The 26,697-nt window shown below is 47.2% G+C and overlaps 1 protein-coding gene across 2 annotated transcripts in view; it reads right to left on the reverse strand.

Moving 5' to 3' along the window:
- EPB41L5 (erythrocyte membrane protein band 4.1 like 5) overlaps positions 1–26,697 on the reverse strand; it is an 851,839-nt gene that overhangs the window by 208,797 nt on the left and 616,345 nt on the right. The gene's annotated exons all lie outside the window — the stretch shown is intronic.

The raw sequence follows: 26,697 nt of genomic DNA on the forward strand, positions 1-26,697 counted from the left end.
CGCCACAGGCTCTAGGGCAGGTGCCATGCTGTCCTGGGGCATAGCAAAGCACTAGGCTAGACGGGTGGGAGACACAAGGGAAGAACACGGCGGAGGCAGGGCAGTGGTGAGGGCACGGGAGGGAATAAAAAACAAGCCAACATGAATAAGGGTATATCTGACGACCCGTTCAAAAGTATATACGATAAATTCACTGTCAGCAAATGCAGTGCGACATGTTTTCATGCCGCTGGCAGACACACAGAAAGACAAGCTATACAGATAAGTAGCAAGTGACAAATGTAGCAAGCGCGGCCGCAAAAGTGAAAGCGACCGCACTAATAAGAAACATGATCCACAACAGATGGCACATGGCGCGCCGCTGCTCACTCCCGCAAGGTGGATGCGGTGGGAGTAAATTTTTTCAGAAAAGGTAGGACATGCACCTGCCTTTGGAAATTTGCGTGCTTTCATTTTTGAAAGCAACACGCAAAGGCTAATACAATGTGACAACCACACGCACTAGCTTTCAGAAAGTCTGGAGTGATTCCAAGAGGCCCTCTCCTAGAGCAGCACATGCGTGCTGCGCTAGGCTCGACCTAAAAAGGGCTAAGACAATGGTGAGATCTCGTTCAAGTCAATTACTGACCAAGACCACACTCTGTGTGCATTGACTAAGGTTATCGTTCCATTTAGTCAGACTTCGATGTGCCAGACCATAAATCTTTTGTATTCTACCCTTCACTATTTTAGTATGGGGTTAAAGCACAAGATTGAATTCTCGATATCCCTCCTGTCAGCACCTAACTGAAGATCATGGCAAGAAGCAAAGTAGTCTTTCACTTTAGGCTAGGATGGGCAAAGTCGTCTTTGTAAAGTCTTTTTTCTGTTCTGCTCAAGTCAGCTGGGCAAGAGGTCTTCACCCTGGGTGTTCAAACATCCTGATCAGCTGATTAAGATCCAAATGGCAGCATTGGAGGGGAGGATGGAAGTCTACCAACTCAAAGCGTTGGGTGGGAGTACTCTTTAGTGTCTCACCAGCTCCATTCTCCTTTAAACTGTACTTTAATCATTTTGAATTAGGTCTCTTTGAAAGCATGTAAAATCTTTGTATATTGAGATCAATGTGTACCAGACACTTGTGCGTTCAGTAGGGGCACAGCTACAGGCCTTTCAACCCTCAGCTCAAATCAATTTTGAGTCGGTGCAGGTAGGGAGGTTGCGGCAGGTACAAAGACCTAGCTGCATATCCTCATCTTGGCTCCGACAGGCTCTCTGCACTGCTGGATGGCAGAATAAAGAGTTAGTGTGTAATGTGAACACTCCCTTCACCTACCCATGTCACCACCTCCCTCTGGTCAGGTCAGCTGAATCCCCTTTGTCTATCTCTCTCCTCTATCCTTCTGCACCATGAACAAGTGATGAGATGAGAAGACCGTTTTGATTGCCAGGAGTCATAGGAAACAACCATGCATTGGCTTAAACTGTTTGTACATGAGAAATATAGTTACCAACTTCAGGTCCGAATGTAGGATGACAGAATGTTTTGGAGTAAACATGGGAATCAAACCTTTCAGAAAGTGAACAGGTGACTAGAAAAGGGAAGACTGATGTGGCAAATATAAAAATGACCAAATGCCTTACTTGTAATCCTTAACTATGCCCACCTTAAGACCCTGCTGGGTCAATGACAAAACAGTTCATCAGAAAGTTTGTCCTGCAGAGGATCAAGTTGATAGGTCCCACACAAGACCACAAACTTCTGGAGCCCATTGTAAATTGATTTCGTTGAAGGATGTATTTGCTGCAAAGATGACATCCATTACCTCAAAGTAAATCAGCTGTTGCTGCTCAATCTCCATGGAATGCCACTTGGCTGCCGAGACAGGCGGAAAAAATTAAAGGTATGGCATAGCCACTCTGAATAATCTGCAAAACCTATAAGACTGATGTGATGGATTTCGAGCCACGGATGACATATCAGATCCTGCACCCTACTGGCTGACACTGGGTCTGTGATGGCAAATCAAAGCAGACTGGATGCTGCTGCAGTACCGGAGAAGAAAGCCGCTGAATGAGGCCCCTGCTGGACGGAACTAGTGTGACCACCTCCACGTCCTCTGCCTCAAAAAGGCTGAGCTAACTGCTTCACCAGCTGAGACTGTTGACATTGCTGGTAAACTAGGCTTCTGGACTAACCTCTAAATTTTCTTTACTGCTGGTGGAATTGGCAGGTTGGCAACAAGGCTCATGCTGTGGCAAGATATCCTTAAATGGTTCAACCTCTATGTTAACTTTTTCTTCAAGCCTAGATTGACAAAGAGCATGTCCTTTAGTGATGCCCGGACATCCCCAGAAAATTAATGTGCCCACATCCAAGCTTGTCCTTTATGCACTACATTGGTGTTGATAATGTTGCTGTTTATCCAATCGGTGAAGTCCAGGCTTCATGCAATACATTTATTGCTGCATTCTGTCAACCCTGAATCGATTATGCAAGAGACAACAAGAAGTCTTCCAAGGCAACTGTCAAGGTCTTACAGCCATGTCCCACAAAGCATGGGTGCACCTGCCCAGAAGGTAACTTAGGCCAAGACTGGCAGACCAGAACATCTTTTTGCAAATGCACCAATACACTGATTCCCTGTCTGGGCAGTTCAGTAGAAATGCATCAGGATCCACCTTACTCAATGCATGCACCAAAAGGCCTTCAGACGTAGGGTATTTGTGTTAGAAAATTAGTACCACCCGTGGTCGGCTAGTGTCACCTGGCAATAGGCTGGCTGACCAGGGGAGCTGAGCATGGTTTTGACCAAGTGGGATGTCAGCAAGTGCCGTATCAAACAGCAACAAATGCTCGGCTGAAGACAGCTCAGGTTGGAGTATTTCAGCCAGCAAAGTGACTTTGGTTTTTACTGTAGGCATTTTAAATCTATGACCAAAATGGAGCTCTCTGCACTATTACTGCATAAAAGGCACTTTTTTCCTTTAGTGGACTAGGTGAGGAGTCCAGCTTGATCTCAGTGGGAACGGGGGTGTGGGGGGGGGGGGGGATCTTACCCTCCGGCATTTTTTAAATCTAGATTAAGTCTTATATCGTAGTAATGAGGTTGGGGGAAGATTTAGGAAGGAGGAGGTTGGAGCAGTGTCTCTGCCTCCTTTTCATGGAGAACATTTTACTGGATCTGGACTGCATCAGAATCGGGGCCATCAGGGTCTCCAGGCTGTAGTAATACTGGCTGCATCCTGGTAATGCTATAGCAAGAAACATAAGACTCACATAGGAAGACGTAGGCTTAGGATTGGCTCCCTCATCCAATATCTTGCATGGATCTTAGAGTCACAGGGGCAGCCTGAACCAGTGTCAGTATAGGCTGGTAAGTAGGGCTCTAGGGGTAGCCAGCACAGAGGGAGGGCCTTCGAGCAAAAAAGTGACTGGAGGCCTCTGAGGGGCACAAAGGTACACCAGAAGGATCCAACAGTGTCTGAAAAATCAGAAGGATGGCTTCTTCGAAGGTCACAATTTGCTGCAGGTCGACATCGACCGGTGTAATATGCAGCGTATTGAGACCAAGTATGGCAAAAGAGCCTGTTGTGTCACCCTGATTTCAAGTGGTGGACTCTTTCATGAATTTCTTGCACTTGGTCGCATTTTCAACTAACTTGAAAACATGTGACTTAGAGCGAGTGTTGAGACCACAATTTTGAAGGCATCCTTTTATTCTCAGCAAGGTAGATTTGTAAGTCCTCCTCACTAACTGCCGTCTGATACATTTCTCACACAACTTCACGTCATGATTGGAGCCCATGCCCCAGAGACACATGTATGATTCCATAACAGACATTTGCTTCCTTCAGTCATGGCACAGCTTGAATCCTCTCATCTTTGGGGGGGGGGAAGACATCATCCCTAGCACACAGTGTGAAAATGTTTTGGAATTGTTGGAAAACTGGGAGCGACGCTCCAGATCCGTGTCAAAGTGCAAGGAAAGAAAGGACTTCCGAGCACAAGGATTGTGCCTGTATGCAGCCCTGTTGCCTCCCTTCAAGGGTCATACAGGATCGCCACAGAGCCACCTGACGCCACCTGCCAGCAGCCACCTGACACCATCTGACAGAATTTTCTAGAGTCAGTCTGGCACCTGAGATATTCTAAACGTTAGGAGTCTCCATTAAGAGTTGTCCTTCAGAACAACATTTTGTTCAATATATTGTGCAAATACAGACTATGCCTATATTTGCCAATGTGCTCCTGGAGATCCCAGACAGTAACATTTAGCGATTTTAAAGGGAACGTTCTGTATGATACAAAGGATATTACGGCGAGTTTGTAGATATTTACGAGATTATTACTTGTTTATAATTCACAGCCATTCTTACTTAATATGACAAGAAATTGGACATTAGACTCCAACTACCAAGGTGATTTATTCTGGAGAATATCGGAACCAACAGCCACTAAGGGTGATGAAATTAGCAACTGGTAATCAAATGTCTCAAAACTACAACATGCAATTAATTACATAATGTTCCCTCTCTCCACTTTATTTCTTTGTATCCAATATTTTGACTCCCATTGCTGATGTATTTGAGGACTCTGCTGCTAGTTTCAGATTGTGCCATAAGGGAAAACATATAGTCAGTCAGTCAAGTTTATTCGATCAATAACATGATCATACACATACATAAAAACACATGACATACAATAATTCAATGATAATAAAAACCTAAAAGAGTGACAACATCTTCATAGTCCTGTACATCAAAGAGTGGTGTTAAAGGATCACAACTAAAATATATTACTTTTGAAATTGCTTTAAACCTAGAGTAAATATTAAAAAACTGCATCAGCATTAACAAATCAGGCCATGGCCGTCATTTCACACTGCAATCCCGGACTAACCTCTGTGCATACTTTCCCTATAGGTTCCAGAGTTCTGCTCCACTAAATTATTCTACTAATTTGGACCTCTGCCACCAGGCACAGAGCAGATATCTGGACAGTGTAAAGACAAGCCACCTTGTCGTATCTGATCTAAATGCATGTAGTGCATCTGAGGGACGTGAGAACGACAGCAAACGACAAGCCAGGATAATCCATGTTTTTCTCAGGGAAGCAAAGGCAGGACAGAAGAAGACAAAGTGTTCAATAGTTTCTGGGATTATATATATACACACACGCACACACATAAAAAACTAAATGAACGGGCTATTATAGTTTTGAGGGTGGCTATTACTCACTAAGCTGAATCCTGACACTGTTGTGTTGGCTGTCCAATGCCTGATTTAATTCCTTAAACGTTTCAATAAAACAAAAGCATAAGATTAGCACATGGAGCTATGCTACGCAAAACGCCGAGGGTTCAACAGGCATTTGTGCATGCTTTTGCACCCCTCTGTCATTTTACTATTACAGAAGGGATTGCACAGACTTCAGTGGTACTTTTTATGACCAAAATTATGCAATAGCAGTGTGGGTTATTCAATGTCGTACTAGTGTGCTGTGTCTTGTCAATGTATGTTCTACCTATGCTCAACCTTTCATGACCCCACTGCTTAGAAGTCACAGCCAAAACAAATTCTTCGCAAGTCTTGCACATATGTTCAGATCCACTTTACTGAAGTATTAGGTTTAACTCAATTGCACATTAGCACAGCAAACCAAAGGAATTCTAGAAAGGTTCATTTTATTTTAGTTATTTGTAACATGCTTAAAATGTAATCTATTACCTAACCAGCTGATATCTACTTTCCTTGCGCTATAATAAGAGAGAATGAAAGCCAGAGCAACTTGCAGTTTAGAGTTTCTTAGGGAGAAGAGGCACACTGTATACCTTGCCGGCAGCAAAGGCGATCTTTATCATTGGAGGAATGAAGACAGTGTTCCCTGCGAAGAGCAAACACACGCTGCAGTAGCGGTCTTCCTTCACGACTCTGCTTCAGGCGAGATGTAACATCTGGAAAGTGAACTGGCAGTAGGTGAGACCGTCTTGGTCAGAATCTCGTGCAATATTGTGGGAGAAGGTCCTCTCCTTACAAGCGGTCAAGTGGCAGTCCTTGTATATTAATTCTTATCAGAAATTGAAATTTTGGACATAAGTTCAGGAATGTCCGATATAGATTATATCCATCAAGGTGTGCATCCCAGACACTTCCTTACGAACATATAACGTAAAAGGACATAAATTCAGACTACAATATTTCAGCTATGTCTGTATTTGTTCTTATTGGACTGTGCCATGGTGAAAAGTAGACACTTGTCCCAGAATAATATTGTATCAGGTGTTATGACTTGATACTTTCACAGTTCTTAGAAAGATACGGTCAGACAACATCTGTGCCAAATGGCAGACATGACAAGGATTCTATGTCAGGACCGGAGGCGAGGATTATGCTATTCTTTCTTCACTTTATTGAATAGCAGCCATTTGTAGTCAACCAAAACAAACCACTATTCCCATGAACCATAGGTAATAACAAAAACAATAAAGTGTCCCAGTCTAGAGTGTCCATATTTGCACCAATCACAGGCTCCCAGTGTGTAGGTAGTCCCTTGTCTCTGCCCATTCCTCCTCTTTCTTCGCTGCTTGCAGCCAAGATAAGTCCCACATTTATTTCTCTCATTGTAGTTTGACTTTTACTTGTATTTTCCTATTTTAATATTTACTGTGATGTTGTTGCAGCGTTTTGTATTGCGATTGCCGCGCTGATTATTGAGCTGTGATTATTTATTTGGCGCGTTGCGCGGTATCGTTTTAGCAGTGTCCCTCACAGCGGTCTTTGAGCGGCGCGCGCGTTCGATTTGACGCGCTCGCTAATTTTTTCCATTTTTATTGTGCCGTTAAGTTTTTTGCTTGGTTGCGAGTCCGCCGCTACTCGGCGGCTCGCGTGCGGCTGTGGGAGCATCTGAGCTCCCTAGCGGCCTTGTATTGTGGTGCCTGCGATCCGCGGTGACGGCGCTGCCTCGTTAGAGGGCGCTTGGGTCACGCGCTTGACGAGACGTGCGTGCTCCTGATTCCGCACATTCCAGACATCGCGTCGGAATCCGGAGCACCATCGCCGCGTCAGCCTGGTCGGTACTTGCCTGCAGAGACACCCTTGACTTGGGTCGGCCTGATTAGAGGGAATTATCCCTTTGTCAACAGGAGCTCGGTTTTCCTGTGCGCTTGCATTTATTACGCCCCTTGCACGCCTGTGTATACAGGTCTGTACCTGCCGTTAGGCAGTGTTGGCATTATTTCTGCTCTAGTGGGGGTCCGTATTATTTAGGCCAACAAGGCTCCTCTTGGAGGGGTCGGTACTGCAGTTAAAGTCCGCAAAGGACCCGTTTTTACTGCAGGCTGCCCTTTAAATTAATTGGCACCAGGGCTGTTGGGGTCCAAGGGCTGCGCCTTTGTGTTTTGTGTATTGCCCACCTGATTAGGCGGTCACCCAACCCCCCCTTATTGGTTGAGGTACACTCCCTCACCCACTCACTGCTTTGTTTTCCCTGGTAGTTGGTAACATGGAATACCATGAGGATGTTTATGAGGATGACCAGTGGGAACAAGATCCTCTGGCAGCCCTTCAATGGGATGATGATTTTTATGACGCTGTAGACTCGTCCATCCTCAAAGTGGTGGAACAGGCTATAACTCCTCTTGAGCAGAGGTTGGTGAGTAAAATAGACCAAGCCTGTGATCGCCTGGCTAAAGCTTCACAGGGTCTTTCTACCTCCCCTTCTTCTGTCCCTCCTACGGATCCTCAGCTGGCGTGGGCAGTGATGCTTTTGACCGCCTCAAACAGGCATTTCTTGCCAGTACTGTCCTGCAGTTGGTCCCCCCCTGCTACCCGGCTACCCCTGTGTCGCCCCTGTTGGGGATGATGACCAGGGGGATGATGATGTTGCTGGGCCCTCGCGGCCTTGGCGCCCTTCCCGCCCAGACCCTTCATTGGGTGCACAAAACCTTTGTGCTGATATGTTGGATCCCGATGATGTGCTTCATCCACGCTCCTCTGACTGGGCCCCCTCGGATAAGGTTGCTCAATATGTGGCCAGTCGTATTCCCCACCCACTTGAACCTGCGACTCGGAATTGTTTGAGGGCGGAATGTCCTCGTCCCTCGCTGGAGGGGAAGGTGGCCGCTACGCTTGACATCGACTCGAGAATGGCCACCTTCCTCCAGAAGTTTATCAAAGACCCTAAAAAAGGCATTGATAGGTCCTGGCGGGCATGCCAGGACAAACTCCTTGATATCTTGGGCCCGGCTAATAAGATCTTAGACATGGCGGAGGAAGCCAAGGCTTCCGAGTCCCTCATCTCTCCAGAACATCTCTCCTCGTGGGCTCAGCGTGTGGTGGTGGTGTTCCTGGGTAACGCGAACTGTGCTATATTCACGTAACGGCGCAGGTCCCTTCTGATCAAAGTAGACCCGAAGTTGGGGGACCTGGCCGATTCGGAGGCAGGCGCCGTGGCACAGGGGGGCCTCTTTGGCGATCCTTTTATTAAGGGACTGGGGAGGTTTGCTAATACCTTTACCTCCCTAGACCGGGCTCAGTCCTCTATAAGGAAGGTATTTCGCCCCCCCGGATTTTTCGAGGTGCCGGACGAGGAAGGGGCCGCTTGTCTGGCAGGCCCAACCAGAACAGGGGACAAGGCTCCGGTAGCGGGCAGTACCAAGACCAGGCCCGCTTTGGCAACTTTTATCCCACCCGCGGCAAAAGAGGCAGGAACAGAGGAGGCAGAGGAGGTGGAGTCTCCAGTTCTTCCGGTGAGTGTTCTCCCTTCTTCCCTTCTAAAAGTGGGGGACCGGCTGGCGGGTTTTTTCCCGACCTGGAGTTCCATCACCGGGGACGCGTGGGTCCTGCAGACCGTGCAGGGTTTCCACAGAGTTTCTCGGGACCCATTTGCAAACTGTGCCTCCCCGTCCACTCTGTTTTTCCGCCGCAGACTCTGCGTTGGTCGACCAAGAGATACATTCTCTCCTAGAAAAAGACGCTATTGCTCTAACACAGGGGTCTCCAACAAGTAGCTCGGGAGCTACTGGTAGCTCGCCAGTACCTTCAAAGTAGCTCTCTGAGGTGAAGTCAAGCCAAGTATCAATTTCAGAGTAGGTGCCTATTAAAGAAGGCAGCACTGATCATCTCAAGACCCTCAGAGTGACAGCCAGCCAAACTTATCACAGTGACTCATACTAATACTCAAACACACACTGTGCCAGCTTATAGGACCTGCTACATGACAGTCTGTATCCAATCTCAATATAATTAAGCCACAAGGAGATTGACCATGTTGCAGTCCCTTCTTTAACAGTCACAACATGTGTTTGAACAGTGCACCAACAAAAACGTATGGTAGCAGTAGTCTGAGCTGTAATCAGTGCTGACCCACCAAAGTGCGGGACTGCAGGAGTCAGAGTAAAAATGTGTCAGTTAGATGCATGATCAGCTCAAGACCTGAGGAGAACAGGGTATGATCCAGACCAGAGAAAATTAAGAGATTCATCAACATTTATGTGTGTGCCCATAATAAACACTATTGCTTCCTGAAACTATGCCCGGTGCCAAGCACCGCCAAATATATATGCTAGCCCCATCATAAGAGTGTTATATTTGGCATAATTGTGTCCATTCCTGACATAATAGTGCCAACGGCATAATTGTGGTCATCCTTGACTATTTTAGTATTTTTGGTCTAGTTGTGGTATGCTGGCAGCCATCATAGACCTACTCTGAGCATGACTGGCCTATATGTACCTATTCCTGGCATATTAATAGTCATGACTGATATGTGGTCTTATCCCAGATCCTTCTGGTTTCCAGCCTTGGCACAACTGTGACCCTAGTGTAATGGTGGGCATTACTGGCATAATTCAGGCATCTGTGGTGCTATGGTGAGCATCCATTATGATATAATGGGGTAACCCACAATTGTCCAAGGACCTGGGTATCGCTTGGTATAGGAAACAACTGTCCTAGACTTCTTTAAAGCTACAATTCAGTTATGAAAAACATTCATTAGTCAAAGGGCATCCGGTACATGTAGAATTATTTAGTTACTTTTATAACAGATCACCATAGTCAATGCTCCAAATAGAGAAAAGAGGTTGCTCCAAGGGGAGTGTGAAAAAGGAAAGTGTTCGTGAGGTACGACAGATTTAAAGGAGGGGAATCCAAAAGGCAAATTCAATAACCAATCAATTACACATTCTGGTATCCTTAGTAAAACTGGTCGTGGTTCATAGTGGCACCAGTTTTACAGATAGGCCAGTCCCTTATGGATTTACAAATATACATTTCATGATTTTCTGATGATGCACAGAGAACATTCATCTGTGAAAAGGCAGGCTAGGATGATATCAGGTACAGGCAGACTGGGGGAGAGTGTCGATGTTTCGACCCTGATGCATTGAGGTTAATTTATATCCTCTGCAGGCAGGTCTTCCTCAGGGGCTGTATCTTGACTGTACCTCACCCTAGGTTGCCTCCCCTCCCCCCGTCCTGAGGAAGGCCCGCCTGCAGAGGATATAAATTACCCTCATGCCCTTTGACTAATGAATGTTTTTCATAACTGAATGGTAGCTTTAAAGAAGTCTAGGACCATTGTTTCCTATACCACCGGTGAGCATCCATGGCATATGACTAATACCTGGGAATTCAAAGTAGTCTGTCCATATGAGGCATTTGTACATGGGAGTACATGATAATGACAAGCTGATGTTTTGAGACTGTGCATTTCTCAAAAACTGAAAACTGATATTTTAAAGGCAGTTTTAGTTTTCAAAAATGGGGTTTCTTCTGGAAAATTGAGTTTGTTTGCCCACAGTGCAAAGTAGTATTAGATAGGAAGAATGTGCATTTTCAGGAACTGGTGAATGATAATTCAAGCTGAGCTCGGGAGACGTACTGCTGTGCTTATGGCCTTTGTGCCACTGGACATGTCAAGATTTGAATGTTACTTCATAAGTCATGGGGAGGCATTTAATATTGAAGAACTTGTTCCCAGCATTTCTGCTGGTAACCGCACTTGGTATACTTGGGTGGCAACTACTGAAAATCTTGCTTTGGGTGGTCATAGTGTAGTCACTATTTTACAGGTATAGAATTTGCTAGTAGCTCGGGAAGACTTTCCTTGAGCAGAAGTAGCTCTCACTACAGAAAAGGTTGGAGACCCCTGCTCTAACATCACTTCATCCTCACGGGTTTGTCAGCAACCTCTTCTTGGTGGACAAACCGGACCGGGGAAAGCGGCCAGTAATAAATTTGCGCGCGTTTAACAAGTGGTTAGTTTATCGGCACTTCAAGATGGAAGGCATCCATCTGTTGCGCGATGTGTTTCGGCCCAACGATTGGATGGCACGTCTCGACCTCAAGGACGCCCATCTCACGGTCCCGGTTTTCCCGCCTCACCGTCGGTTTCTTCCGTTCTTATGGAGGGGCGAGGTTTACGAGTTCACCACTCTCCCCTTCGGACTGTCCTCCGCTCCTTGGTGCTTCACCAAGGTTCTTCGTCCGGTCGAACGGTTGCAGACGTCAGGCATAAAACTCATTGTCTACCTGGACGACCTTCTTCTGATGGCGCAAGACCCTCGAACGCTCTCGCGGCACTTGCAGACAGTCGATCTCCTGCAGAGCCTCGGGGTTGTCATCAACGAGGCCAAGTCGACCCTAGTCCCGTCGCAGATGGTTCTTTTCCTCGGCTTTACGATACTCTGTGGCGTCCACCCTGAGCCTTCCTTCGCGCAAGATGACGAAGATTCGTCACGAGATTCGGAGGTCTCTATCCCAGTCTCAGAGCTCCCTTAGACAACTTGCTCGCATTATCGGTCTTCTGTCTGCCTTCATTCAGGCGATTTTTCCGGGCCCGCTCCACTACAGGGCCCTTCAGCGTCTCAAGGCGGCGCACCTGCGCAAAGGCCTTTCTTATTCTCACAAGCTGGCTCTGTCAGAAGAGGCCAGGGAGGAGTTTCAATGGTGGCTCTCGCACATGGAGGCGTGGAATGGGCGGGCCATTTTCGGATCAGTTCCAGATATGGTTACAGAGTCCGACGCGAGCAGATCCGGCTGGGGCGCGCGGTGCGGCGAGTTTGCCACAGGAGATGTGTGGTCTCCGTCGGAGCAGAACTTGCACATCAACTGCTTGGAGCTTTTGGCAGGATCGTTCGCGATCCAGTGCTGGACCAAGGACTCCATACGGTCCTGCGTCCTCCTCAGAATGGACAATGTGTTGGCGGTCTGGTACATTAACCATCTAGGAGTCGCGCGCTCAAAGGCTCTCTCAGATCTAGCAGCAAATTTTTGACAGTACTGCCTGGATCATCGGGTCTTGGTCACAGCGGAGTACCTTCCGGGCCAGGACAATCGAGTGGCGGACCTCCAGTCGCGGCATTTCCACGACGGGAGTCTCTGGAACTTCACCCGGGAGTGTTTGCAGATCTCCAGAACCTCTTGGGGCCCTTCTTGGTGGACCTTTTTGCCTCGCGCCTGGATCACCAGCTTCCACGTTTCTTCAGCTGGCGCCCGGATCCCCTGGCGGAGAAGTCGGATGCATTCCTGCAGAATAGGGGGGAGGAAGCGGGTTATGCCTTTCCCCCGTTTGCCATGATCACACGAGTGACTGCCCAGGTTAGGCGTCAGAAAGCGGACGTGGTGCTCATCTCGTCGATTTGGAGATCGCAAGTCTGGTTTCCAGTTATACTGGAACTTTCTTGGGATTCTTCAATCCCACTACCCCTGTTTCTGACTCTCCTCCTCGATCAGACAGGGAATCCTCATCCTCTTATCGATCAGGGATCTCTAACCCTCATGGCCTGGTGGATTACAGGGGACAATGGACGGTCGCGGGCCTTTCGGAACCGGCTGCGGCGTTCATGGCTAGAGCCTGGGCTGACAGCAACGTCAAAAGATACTGGTCATCCTGGGGTCAGTGGTGTCGTTGGTGTATGTGACGGAGTGTCAATCCCGTGGCAGCGGATTTGACCTCCATTTTAAATTTCTTAGCCTCTCTGGCGGAGGAGGGTTTGGCCTATCGGACCGTCAATACCTTTCGCTCCGCTATTTCTGCTGGGCATACCATGGTTGATGGCTCTCCTGTGGGGGGAGCACCCCTTGGTCTGTCGTTTGCTCCGTGGTATCAGTCTGTCACTGCCCCATGAACCTCGTTCCTCCCAACTATGGGATGTCAATAGGGTGCTGAATTTGCTGCTGTCCTGGCAGCCAAATAGGTACCTTTCTAGGAAAGAGCTTACCGCGAAATTGGCTATGTTGCTTTGTCTGATCTCTTGCAGACGGGTCTCGGATGTTAGAGCCCTGGATGTCTCGGGTAGGATCTTTTCCCCTACTATCCATAGGCGCACTAAGTGTGATACCAAGTCCATCTCGTATCCTGCGTTTCCGGATTCCCCTAAATTGTGCGTGGTTGCTTGCCTCAAGGCGTATGAGGAGATGTCGGAGGAGTTCCGGCCTCCGGGAGAACGTCAATTGCTCATTTCTTTCAAGAAGCCTCATAGGGCTGTCTCGTCTCCCACGATTGCTCGGTGGGCGAGATGGGTGATGCACGAATCCGGGATCGACTTGCATGCGTTTGGAGCACATTCTGCGAGAGGGGCAATGGCCTCTAAAGCATTTACCCTGGGAGCTCGTCTGGAAGACATTCTGAATGCCGCAGATTGGTCTTCAGACTCTACTTTTAGGCGGTTTTATTTCAAACCGGTTATTGACATGGCTCACTTGGTGGTGAGTAAGTTTTAAACAAGCATAATCCTCGCCTAAGGTCCTGACATAGAATGAAAAATTTCCTAGCTATCATAATGGAAAGTTTCAATTCTATTAAGGACTCGGCGGCGAGGATTATCCCACCCAGGGTACAAGTTCCTTGCTGTTTTCCCTCCCTCGTATTGGAGTAAGTAAAGTTATTTCTCATTTGCTTCATTGGACAGTTTGGTTACACGTTGAAATGCTTCCTTCTGCAGAAGTAATCCTTAGCCATTACTGTCGCTGATCCTATGCTCTCACTCCTTGCAGGCGATTCCAACAAATAAGATCCTTGAGGTGTCCGGTGGCTGACCGAGCGACGAAAGAGGAGGAATGGGCAGAGAAAAGGGACTACCTACACATTGGGAGCCTGTGATTGGTGCAAATATGGACACTCTAGACTGGGACACTATTGTTTCTTTGTTATTCCCTATGGTTCATGGGAATAGTGGTTTGTTTTGGTTGACTGCAAATGGCTGCTATTCAATAAAGTGAAGAAAGAATAGCATAATCCTCGCCTCCGAGTCCTTAATAGAATTGAAACTTTCCGTTACGATAGCTAGGAAATTTTTCATTCTGCATAAAACAGGGAAGATGTCTACTTCCAATTTCTAAGACCGACAAGATGAAGACCTCCATAACCTCAGAAGGAGTCAGGGCCTTCATAAAATGAAGTGGGACTTTAGGGGCTTTGTGTCAATGGGGATTTCCCACTTAGTCTCATGCAAATGGCGGAACCCCTTGTCTCTGCACCCACACCTTATTATAGATGCAGGGCCAGGGAAAAACAAGCATTGGCATAGCAGATAGGTCTCACCTTTGGGACCTTATAAGTGTTTAATTATCCAGCAAAATATCCTTGGTGCAACAACTTCAAGTGTTGCATGGCTAAACACCTATAAGGTCCCAAAGGCGAGACCTATTGGCTATGCCAATGCTTGTTTTGAGTGAGTGGCTCGTGCAGGTATGCCACTGTGAGGTAGAGATGCTGCTTTTACAGGAGCCCCTGTGACATTGCGCCTCTTTAAAATGCATCTTGGGTCTGATGTAATACTTCTAGCCCCTATTCCCGTCTTTTGGCACCCAATGCATCCTTAAATGTCTCATGTAAAGCCGGGGTTGACACTCCTATTACCCCTGCCCTCCAACGACACTTTACCCGTCACGGGGGTGGTGGTGGTGGTGGAGGAGGAGGTGTACGTGGTGGTGGTGTACGTGGTGGTGGTGGTGGTGGTGGTGGCTGTGGTGGTGGTGGTGGTGGTAGTGGATGTGGTGGTGGTGGCGGTAGTGGACGTGGTGGTGGTGGTAGTGGACGTGGTGATGGTGGTAGCGGACGTGGTGGTGGTAGTGGACGTGGTAGTGGACGTGGTGGTGGACATGGTGGTGGTGGACATGGTGGTTGGCGTGGTGGTGGACGTGATGGTGGACGTGGTGGTGGTGGACGTGGTGGTGGTGGACGTGGTGGTGGTGGACGTGGTGGTGGTGGACGTGGTGGTGGTGGACGTGGTGGTGGTGGACGTGGTGGTGGTGGAGGTGGTGGAGGTGGTGGAGGTGGTGGACATGGTGGTGGACGTGATGGTGGTGGACATGGTGGTGGACCTGATGGTGGTGGACCTGATGGTGGTGGACGTGGTGGTGGTGGACGTGGTGGTGGTGGACGTGGTGGTGGTGGTGGACGTGGTGGTGGTGGTGGACGTGGTGGTGGTGGACGTGGACGTAGTGGTGGTGGACGTGGTGGATGTAGTGGTGGTGGACGTAGTGGTGGTGGTGGACATGGACGTGGTGGTGGATGTAGTGGTGGTGGATGTGGTGGTGGACGTGGTGTTGGTGGTGGTGGATGTGGTTGACGTGGTAGTGGTGGACGTGGTGGTGGACATGGTGGTGGGGGATGTGGAGGTGGACGTGGTGGTGGTGGAGGAGGTGGAGGTGGTGGAGGTGGTGGTGGTGGTGGTGGAGGTCGTGGTGGTGGTGGACATGGTGGTGGTCGTGTTGGTGGTGGACATGGTGGTGGACATGGTGGTGGTGGACGTGGTGATGGTGGACGTGGTGATGGTGGACGTGGTGGAGATGGTGGTGGACGTGGTGGTGGTGGACGTGGTGGTGGACGTGGTGGTGGTGGACGTGGTGGTGGTGGACGAGGTGGAGGTGGTAGACATGAAGCTGGTGGTAGACGTGGTGGTGGAAGACTATTGAGTAGGAGTGTGCTGGCAGGATGCGGAAGGACAGGAGGATCTCGAAGGGGGCACATGGAGCAGGAGAGGCCAAATATTAGAAACAAAAAACGGCGAGTAGATATAACACGAAACAGATTTAACGGGGTGGTCCCTTCTTATAGCGCATGTGAATGTTCCTTAGCACCCCGTTTTTAGTATACAGGGGGACCATGGGGAGATTGATTAATCGCGCATGATGATCACGTGCGGAAGCTGAGCTGGTGTTACAACATTTAGTAATCTAAATGTCAACAAATTAGGTACAAGGCTACATCTCACGGGAGGTGAGGGCAGACTACTGCTTTCACTTTTCAAGCCCTCGCGCTTGTGGCGGCATTCACCTTGCGGGAGCGAGCAGCAGTGCGGCCACGTCAATTACAAACCGCGCGCTGCTGCTTGCTCCTGCAAGGTGGATGCCGCCACAAGCACGAGTGCTTGAAAAGTGAAGACCGATTGCTAAAGGCCCTCATAGAGCAGCGCATGCGCGCTGCCTAGGCGACAGCTTAAAAGCTGTTAGAAGTATTAATTGTGCACCACATATGAAGCAGTGCACAGTCAGTTTGTGCCTCTCAGGCACCGTTTTGAAGAGGCGAATAGAGATCCCTGTCCCCCATTCCGCCAACCATCAGTCTTAGGTGCAGTCACACATTGCACAGAACTATGGGTCAATCCCTGCCCACCCTGAAACGGAGGCTGGGCCCACCACTGCCTACAAGGAGAAACTGAATGGAAGTTTTAAACAGTCAGTGCGCCTTTCACATTTTTTCTGTTTCTAGTGCTGGGGAAGGTTTAAATAGTTGCCACTTCAAGGTTCTCGTTACTGAGCAACTCATTTCTGTTCCACTTCCCCACACAACAAGTGCCTCCATAACCAATGATGTTGATTGGTGAAGTGTGTAAATTTCCTGTCAGCTCACCTTGACACACTTTGTTTAAAATTAAAATGATGTATCTAAACTCAACCACTAAATAGTAAAATTAATAAACGTATATTAATCTAGTACACATATTATTGTTTTTTATTCAAGTATGTAAATCAGAACGTGAAAAAAAGTACGATAGAGTAAAATTGTACCTGCACTTAGAGGAAAAAGTGCAGAAGACTGAACAAGAACAATGATTTGTTGCCTCATTCATTTTGTGATCTTGTTCAAGAACAGAATCTGTTTAGGAGAGTATTCATGTGAATCTCTGTTTTTGCAACGACCTGGTAAAAGCAAGCTACAACTTATTGTGTCACTAAGTGGGACGGGTATGCCCAGATGTGTGTCCCGTGCACACTGTCCGTGGAACCAAGCTGTACCCGGCTGATGAGAATATAACTAGGGTAAAACTAGACTGGAGTTGCTTGTGTTCTAGTTCAGGGAGGGCCTGGCTTGGCAGTTCGGGATGAAACTGTTCCTGTTGGAGCAGGTCAAGGACGATTTGCATATAGCTGGGTCCAAACTAAGGCGGCATGTGGGTCAAAAAACATGGATTGGGATGCGGCTCCGTGTGATTACCAGTGGCTGAGATCAATTCAAGCATTCCATCCATCACGGTTTTATATACTTACGGTAAAAGCAAGCTGGTATGCCCTTTAGGAAAATGATACTTATGGAAGACCACCTAATAAATGGGGCCAAAAACCTCTACTTTAAACTTGTTTTCCCACTACACACATAATTGGATAAAGAACGTCCATGCCAAATAATCAAGTGTCCAATTGTGGCAGCTACTATTCACGCCCTCTAGCGCCTGTGCACAGCAGAATCAGCAAGACTATCACCTGAATTCGTCTTGGACAATTTCGGTCGTTATGTAACTAGTTATCGAGTAAGCTCTGGGATCCTTTGTTGAAAAATACCAGTACTGGCATCCATCAATACTTCAAGAAGAAGAGTCTCAAAGGTGTGAATATTAATGTCTAGTTAAAGCCTGATATGGGACCATTTAGCAAGTTTCAAATTTAAGCATGCATGGTGGTTAAAGCAAACTCAGATAGTGATTTACTCAAAATGTCAGGGTGTCCTTTTTCCATAGCCTACAAACTATCCATCAAGCCACATGTCCAAGAAGCAAAAAAAGAAGAATCTTAAAACCCCAGATGTGTTGGGTGAAAATATATTCCAAAGGTGTAGATTATAATACAAGAACAATCATCAGTAGGGAAGAGGGATTTCTTTTCAAATATTTGTATCATTTTTTAAAGTTTTGGTCATGACACAGAGACAACAGATTTAAAGCAAAGAACCAATCTTTTATACTCCGCAACTTTATTCCAAAACTAATCAGACTGGAGAAACGTTTAACATAAATGGGCACAATCAATGTCTGCACCTTATATTTGATTGCTGTGGCCACATCAGTGACTGTTGCTGTAATGTATGAATTATATATACCACCGTTACATTTCAGTAAGGAAAGTATTTTAATGGTCTATAAATCTTTGATTAAATGGAAAATTACTATCGTTGCCAGACCTGCCTTGTTTTTCTGTTACATGACACTATTTTAATTCTGCTGGCACCAACTGTAGGTGCGAAGGTGCTGTTGCAAACCTCCCATAGCAACAGGAAATTAGTCAAAGGCATAGTCATATTTCCATAAGCGATCAGAAAAGGCGAGGTGAACACAAATATAAGAAACAAACAGTCCTGCCTTCCTTCCAGCTCGGACGGAAGCACAATCAGCATTGCTCGCAAGCTGCCAGATTTGCTTAGTAAATTTATTGTGACTCTTGAACGACTGAAGTTTACAAAACGCACAAAACTTTCTCTTTGCAGCAAGGGAATGATCTAGATTCAGCAAAGAAGGCTTCAGGGACGAGCCAATACACTGTCGCTTCTAAATACGCGACATAAAACAAACAGATTTTCACATGCAGCAATGCGTCATCATTTTACCCCCCTACAAATTATGCAAATATGGCAATGTCTAAAGCGTGTTTTTTGTACTAAGTGTTTGGGATTTTCTCTTCCAAAACTAATGAACTAACAAAGCTCTCGCACTAATTAAACTTGGCAGGCGAGTCTGCGCAGCTCCCCACTGTCATCTTAGCGGACTAAGACACTGTACTGTTTATGAAGGATCACTCACCATGATAAATGTGTTCTGAAATTAATACTCTAGTTCCACCGTTTCAAGGAAACAAATGCATTCCCACGCTACGAGTCACATCAGCTCACTGTGGTATGCAAGTCAAGGGTGGTCCAGACAAGACGCTTTCGGACAACACAGACTGCGTCAGAGTTGTGTCACTCTGGGAACACACTTCGGGGTTAAATGTGAGGCCTGCACGTCAAAGTGTGAGCACTGCCAAACCTCCTGTAGACTGATTAAAGGAGAATGGATTCAAGGGCGCTACAACGGACTATGGGACCAAAGCATCGGAGTGACGACAGTCAGACAGGGGTCGAGAAGTTATAGACAGTCAGGCAGGGGTCGAGAAGTTACAGACAGTCAGGCAGGGGTCGAGAAGTTACAGACAGTCAGGCAGTGGTCGAGAAGTTACAGTCAGGCAGGGGTCGAGAAGTTACAGACAGTCAGGCAGGGGTCGAGAAGTTACAGACAGTCAGGCAGTGGTCGAGAAGTTACAGTCAGGCAGGGGTCGAGAAGTTACAGACAGTCAGGCAGGGGTCGAGAAGTTAAGACAAGCTGGAAGAAGGGACAACTGTGCACGAGATGTAGGAAAACTGAGTTCGATAGAGACGAAATTACATATTTGATATCTGAAGAATTGTTTTAATGGAGTGAAGCAAAGGCTAATTCCGCACCATGAGTCAAAAGATGCCGGAGTTTGTTTGGCAAGTGGGGGCTTAGAAGAAATGCAAATGCAATGGGGCTAATGGTCATGTAGGCAGAGGAACTACAATGATGGAGACAAAGCAAATGTGAGTCATGACAAGGATGATGCTTCACAGATTGGCATATGGGTGTAGAAAATACCATAAAGACGGGATCAATACACTTCGATGGGGCCTAAGACATGGGCACAGAGGCAAAAGAAGTCGAAAGGGATTAGTGAGGATGAGACCCATAGACCTGGATGATGGACAAGATGAACACCAAGTGCATCGAGGGTCGTATCGGGGAGCAACTGGTAAGCGAATGTGAAATAAAACAAATCCAAATATGTTGAGCTTCATGGGTTAAGGTGATATGCGAGAGATGGACATGGCCAAAGCGCGTGAGAACATTAGGCACTGATGATGCGAAGGGGTTGCCAACCAGAGCAAGGAATAAATGTGGTTAGGATGACTTGCATTGATTTGAAGACCGCCTAAAAGCTAAGCACAAAAGAACAAACCATACGCTGGAGGGAAATAGGATATGGTGTATACACTCGGGCCATGTAATGAAAACAGGCCCAACACAAAAGAGAAGAAAACACAACAAGATAACAAGCATTTGCAATGCAATAGGTCTCGCATTACTGATAGTTTGAGGTATTGGCGTTGCAAATAATAATACAATATACATAACACAACAGAGAATGGAGGGTCAGAGGGAACAAATGTTTAAAGACCTCCTCATGGTTTACTTCCCCAGACACAACTATATGCAAAACCAGAAAACCAGAGAGGTCTATAAGTCAGTTTGCCTGACAACAGTAACAAGTCTATAAAGTATGTCACCAAGTGCATTAGTCACTGATAACTATAAAAAGGAAAAAGAAAACGCGTGTATGCAAGAAAGTAGAAGTAATTGCTGGTTCAAAAGAACAACTGGTCAACATGATCCAAGTTATAGGATAACTATCAAACCGACCAAGTGATCAATCTTATCATGTGGTCATCCAGACTGCACGTAGGCAGGCCCTTTGATCATCAGGACCGTACGCCTGGCAGTAAAACTTTTGACACTGGATCAAATCCACAGCTGGTCTATTAGCCACCAATTTCTTATGGATGGTTCATGGTAATGAGAAAACAATGCAACATGAACAAAAAGTGTAGTGATGTTAAGATAAGGTGATGTGTCTATACCAACTAATTTTAATAAAGAACAAGACACATCCCCTAATTAAAAAATTAGAACAGCGCAAGCGACCGTGTGAAACAAATAACTGTCGTAAATCGGGCCAACATGTTTCTGCCTATCGGGCTAACAGTCCCTCGGCATTCATCAGGGCCACTGCTCTTAAATTGCTGCTACTGTCACGAAAATGTTGTGAAAATTAAATATATTATCCATGAACGCAGTTCATGTGATAATGTGATAATCAAAAATAAAGTGAATTTATTAGAAACAATAATAATGCAATGCCCATAACTCTTACTTTCAGTAATGTGAGGCCTACTGCATTGTAAATGCTTGCGCAGTGAGCCTGAAACCAGCATTGTATGTCTCAGTGCAGTACCTTAAGTTGCTCATAGAGGTACCTAGTGAGCAAGTCACCAGCACTGCATATCTAAGTGCTGTACTGCAAGCTGCTCCTAGAGGTCCCTAGTGAGAAAGGTACCAGCACTGCATGTCTAGGTGCAGTACCGCAAGCTGCTCCTAGAAGTCCCTAGTGAGAAAGGCACAAGCACCGATTGTGTAGGAGCACTATTGCAAGGTGCTCCTAGAGCTCCCTAGTGAGCATCAAACGTTTGGAAACATATGGTACTGCACCCTTCAAAAGAGATGGTAAATCCATCCTACCCATAATGCATTGTATGCAAGACAGTACCACGAGTACATTCAAATAGCTATGTCCATATATACAATTAGTAGCTTTGAAATGTGACAAAGAATTATTAAAATAATTCCGGGTTAGGTTGCACTCTATGTGGAGAGGATGAAGGGAAATTTATAGAAGGTCCAATAAAAATGAGATATGTGCTAGCGAGTAAAGTAACCACTGCCAACCGAGTGTCTTGTCTGAAGGCCTTTAAGAAAATTGTGCCTTGAGGCAGTAATAAAACCTAGGGCGTAACAACACATGTAACAGAGGGCGTCCTCATGGGAGGTTACAAGAAGAGACAAGGTGGTACTAAGGAGGGACTACTAAGTCTAATGACCAATGAAAAGCCACCATTTACAAATGACAGACAGGAGCCAATTAAAAAGATGACCGGAAAGTAGGCAGAGCTTTATGCCCATGTCCTGAATACAGCATGTCTTGAAGAGACAGCCCAAGCAGTGCCTAGGTGAGACCTAAAATTAAGTCGTCTTTTCATATAAATTTTGATACCAAGAACTTTATCTAGTAAGAATTCTTTTAAATGTCGATTTTTACAGGCAAGTAAAATGTTCACTTAAATGAGTCTTTACACAGCAATGCTTTCCTATGGGAAAAAAGGCATATGTTGCATACAGTTATTCACGGACGGTTTCCGAGGGTCTCCTTCTGGGCTTAGGGTTGTAGGGGGCCAAGTTCCAAAGTAACACTAGCAGTTACTCTTTACCTGCCCTAAGGTGTCCGCGTGCAGGTCGAGTTGGTAGCTTTGCGCACTACGCCGGTGGAAAGGAGGGGGGAACCTAGAAACAGGCTGTGGAGGGGGCTTGGGTACAAGTCTGGGAGCTCCCAACAGGAGACTCTGGTCACACGGTTCCTGGGAGCACAGCCTGTTTCTGGGTACCCCGGCTGGGGCGTTTGGGTGCAGAGTAGATTGGTCAGTTGGGCTCTGTGCGTCCAAAAGCCCTTGCGGTTGTCGGTCATGCTGGCTAAGGGGGGAAAAGATAGGGAGAGCTGGCCACTCTAGAACTGGGTCTCTGCGGTGCAGATGTCCATCGACAGTCGTACGGTCTGGGACTGTTATAGAGTCCCGACTGGACTTAAACAGGCCTTGGTTGCTGCAAGGGGTCAAGTACCCCGGGTATTAGTGCTGTGCGGCTCCCGTCGGTCCTGGTGTCCTCTCACTCGGTAGAGTGGCAAATCTGACCTTTGGAAGCACAGGTACCTCTTACTGGGTGGCTACTGCCTCAGGCTGGCCAGAGAGTGGCAACACAGTAAACCAGACTCTGCTTCTTTGGAGCACGCGGACTGCAGGTAGCTCCTTTACTCCAAGGAAGATTGCTGGCAATTTGTGAACGGCTTGTAGTCTACCGGGAATTTTGGTAGTTGCTCAGCTGCAGGAAGGGTCAATCAGTTATTGTCGAGACTGGTGCAGGCAGGCAGGGTTTGGCGCCAAATGCAGACAGCAGTCTTTAGTCTCATTTTCTCACGGCTCTTTGTCCTCTTCTTCTACATCCATTATTTCTGAGTTCCTGGCATCAGGGGTGCCTCCTAAATACTCAATTTAGGGGTGTTAATAGGAGTGACAGGCAGTAGCCATTGGGCTACTTACCTTTAGGGTGACTACACCCTCTATAGGACCACTTCCTGTGGGAAGCGGGCACAACCCTGACCCAGTGAGCCTAATTCTACCAAAAACCAAGATTGTGGTATTCTATTTTTTGTGTTCACATCAGGAAAGAGCCTGATAGAGAACACGTCTCCTGATCAGCTAATTTCCCCGCTGGTCCTTGAGCCAAATGGGCCCAGGGCAGGAGGTGGCATTTCACATCTGGTAGAAGCCTGGGTCACATATCAAAGGCGGCAGAAGCATTTGAAGCCTCCTGCCTTGATCTGCTGATTACTTAGCCATACTGCTTGGAGGAGGTGACAAAAACCCCGGCTGGAGCAGGCGTTTTTCCTGCCTTCAGAGAATGTAGGTGCTCACCTGCAGGGGGTCAGAAACCTCTCTGTGGTGGCAGGCTAGTCTACACCAGTCAGCCAGTACACTAGAGATTGGTAGGTTTTCAGGGGGCACCTCTAAGGTGCCCTATGGATGCATGCATTAATAAATCCATCACTAGAATCAGTGTGGGCTTATTAATACGAGATATTTGATACCAAACATCTTTAGAGTCAGTTCAAGCCATCATATAGCTGGGGAACTCGTAATCACCAGTACACATACTCAAGATGGTTCCCCGTTCACTGGCAATGTCCAAGAATCGATAGGGACATCACAGGGGCATATGTGCTCATGCAGATATTTCCTCACATGTAATATAATACACCCTGCCTTAGGGCTGTAAGGCCTGCTGTAAGGGTGACTTACTTGTATTGCATGCAGTGCCTGCAGGCTTGACACGCAAGAGGCGTGCCACGTTGTGTCTTCACTTTTCTTTGCACGATGTCACGCAGCCTGCAAAGGCAGTTTGCCTGAGTGTGATGAGGGGTCCCCAAGGGTGGCACAATACATGCTGCAACCCTTGAGGACCCTCTTTACCCTCCCTGCCCTAGCTACGAGGGGTACCATTTACTAGGGACTAACAGGGGATGCTAAAGGTATTGCCAATTGGGGGAGCAATTGTAGAGTTTTAGGGAAAGATCTGGCACTGGGGACATGGGATACAGGAACCCAGCACATTGCTGTCAAAAAGGGGCACTTTACTGTAACAGTCCCAATCGGGAGGGAATAGTCCCTTTGGACAATCTGGAGAACACAGCGGTCTGATGTTATTGATCTCCAGTGGTGCAGGTGATGGCATATCCTGCCTCCACTGGGTGCCCATAATGGTCGCAGGGCTACCTAAAGGAACTTGGAGACTGTGGATCAAGGGGGGGAGGGGCTTCATAACTGTTAAGACATCTGGCTTCCTGACCCATGAGACCAGTGGGTGCCGCGTCCTTAGACAAGCAAGGACTGAGAAGTTTTCTGGCCATGGTGACTGGGCAGTTGGAGAAACAGCTGAAAGGTACTTCTGAGGCCATGAAAGGAGCGGAAGGGGACAGCGGCTGGCGAGGGGCTATGGGAAGGCCCAAGGACATGGCCAGAGCCCTGCTATCCTTAAAGCGCTCCAGCACAGGGTTTGCCTTGTCTCCGAACAGATGGTAGCCATCAAAGGACATGTTCATGAGTGAGGCCTGGACATCCCCAAAAAAGCCAGCCGTCCTCAGCCAGGTGTGGCGCTTTAAGGTCATTGACGATTTACCTGCTCTGTCTAGCGAGTCGTTTGCATCCAGCCCACAGCATATGGCAAACTTAGCTGCGTCTCTCCAGTCTGCAAAAGCTTAAGAGAGTATGGCTGGGCCCTCCACTGAGACCATAGGCAGCACCTGTGCAACAGAGTCCCAGAGCGAGTGGGAGTATCCACCCAAAAGGCGCACGATGTTCACCAACCGCAGTACAAGGCTGGTGGAAGGGAAGAACATCTTTCCCAAGGTATCCACTCTTGGATTCCCTGTCTGGAGGAGTGGTAGGGAATGCACCAGGATTTATTTTGGAAGTGGAGCCTTAGACCACCAGGCTCTCCGGGGTGGGGTGCGTTGTGAGGAAATTGGGATTCCTTGAGGTGGGGTGATGGCAGCGAGCAATTGACCTATTCACAAGAGCTCCTGTGCAGGACTTGGACAAGGCCCCGAGTAGGATGTCCGTAAGTTAAAAAGGAGAAGCAGTTCAGATGTGGCGACTCCAGACTGAAGCTTCTCGATAAAGGCGTGTCTCGACAACCACAGTGGGTAGCTTAAGGTCTAGGACTTCAGCAACCCTCGTCGCCACCGTAGCGAATTAGGCTCCTTCCTCCATAGACACGGTAGGAGGAGAACCCAAGCCAGTGGTCTTGGAAGGTATCCAGTCCACTGGCATTCGCCAGATCCTCACACCAGGTGTCTTCGGTGGAATGTAGGGGCTGGTATTCATCAGAGTCAAGAGGCCCCTCCCTGTCATCCGCAAGTGCAGAGGACTAGGGCCCAGGTGCGGATTTGGGTTGTCTCTCCACAGTTGCGCCGGAATCAGCGTCGGACGACGGCCATCCAGCTCAGTATCGGTGTTGAGTATGGGGACTCCACCACCAGCGTGCAGGGGTACTGCTCACAAACAAAAGTCCGGATCCAGTCTGACGCCTGGGGATAATTCTAGGGTAAGGAAGCTGCAGCTAGAAATAGCTATCAGATAGGTACTGTAAACAAGCATTGGCATAGCCAATAGGTCTCGCCTTTGGGACCTTATAAGTGTTTAGTTATCCAGCAGAATATCCTTGGTGCAACAACAAATGTGTTGCATGTCTAAACACTTATAAGGTCCCAAAGGCGAGACCTATTGGCTATGCCAATGCTGGTTAAAGGTGTTATAAAAGTATCAATATTTTCGATAGGTTTCTGTGCCAATGTGATACACGTGTATCTGTGTATACTATTATGATTTTAGACTTTGAAAAATACTTTTCCAATTGAGTAAGAGCTATCTCAAATTTGTCAGGGTCTTCACGTTCTGTAGATACATATTGGTTTAAGTGTGCCAGTCGCTATTGAATGAAGAAAAACAACACCAGTGTTCTCATCGCAAGCGGAAGAAAATGGTTCACCTGTGTGAAAATGTCTCAGAAGATCCACTAGATGGTAGTGTTAGTCAACTCAATCACCGGAAATCTCGTATACGTGATGTTTTAGAGATGAGAATCTTCTAAATAATTTAGAGCAGCCACGTTCCAAAGTCAAAGTGGGAATTTTGTTTTAGGGATTTCAAAGTAAGCTTAAGGCAGGGTAATACAGATCGCTTTGCTGAAGTGCTACCTGAATGCCATAAACACATTTTGGATCACGTCTGCAACACATAGGCTGATCGCGCTCCACGATGCATTGGGCAACTGTCTTTCACTGAGGTACAGCGTGTCAGCGCGCACATAAGTTAAAGCGACTGGTTTAAAATGTCCATTACGCAAGCTTAATTTCAGTCAGAAAAACTTCCAAGTGGCACCCAAATAAACTAAAAGCAACAACACTTCACTTTCCTCATCAAACTCTGGCCCCTGCTGATCGGCGGCCAAATAGAGCACTGAAAAAAGGTACTCGAATCACAGTCTCGTTTCTTCTCGCTCG

The sequence above is a fragment of the Triturus cristatus genome, chromosome 3_1 (genome assembly GCF_964204655.1).
Source record: "Triturus cristatus chromosome 3_1, aTriCri1.1, whole genome shotgun sequence".
NCBI lineage: Eukaryota > Metazoa > Chordata > Amphibia > Caudata > Salamandridae > Triturus > Triturus cristatus.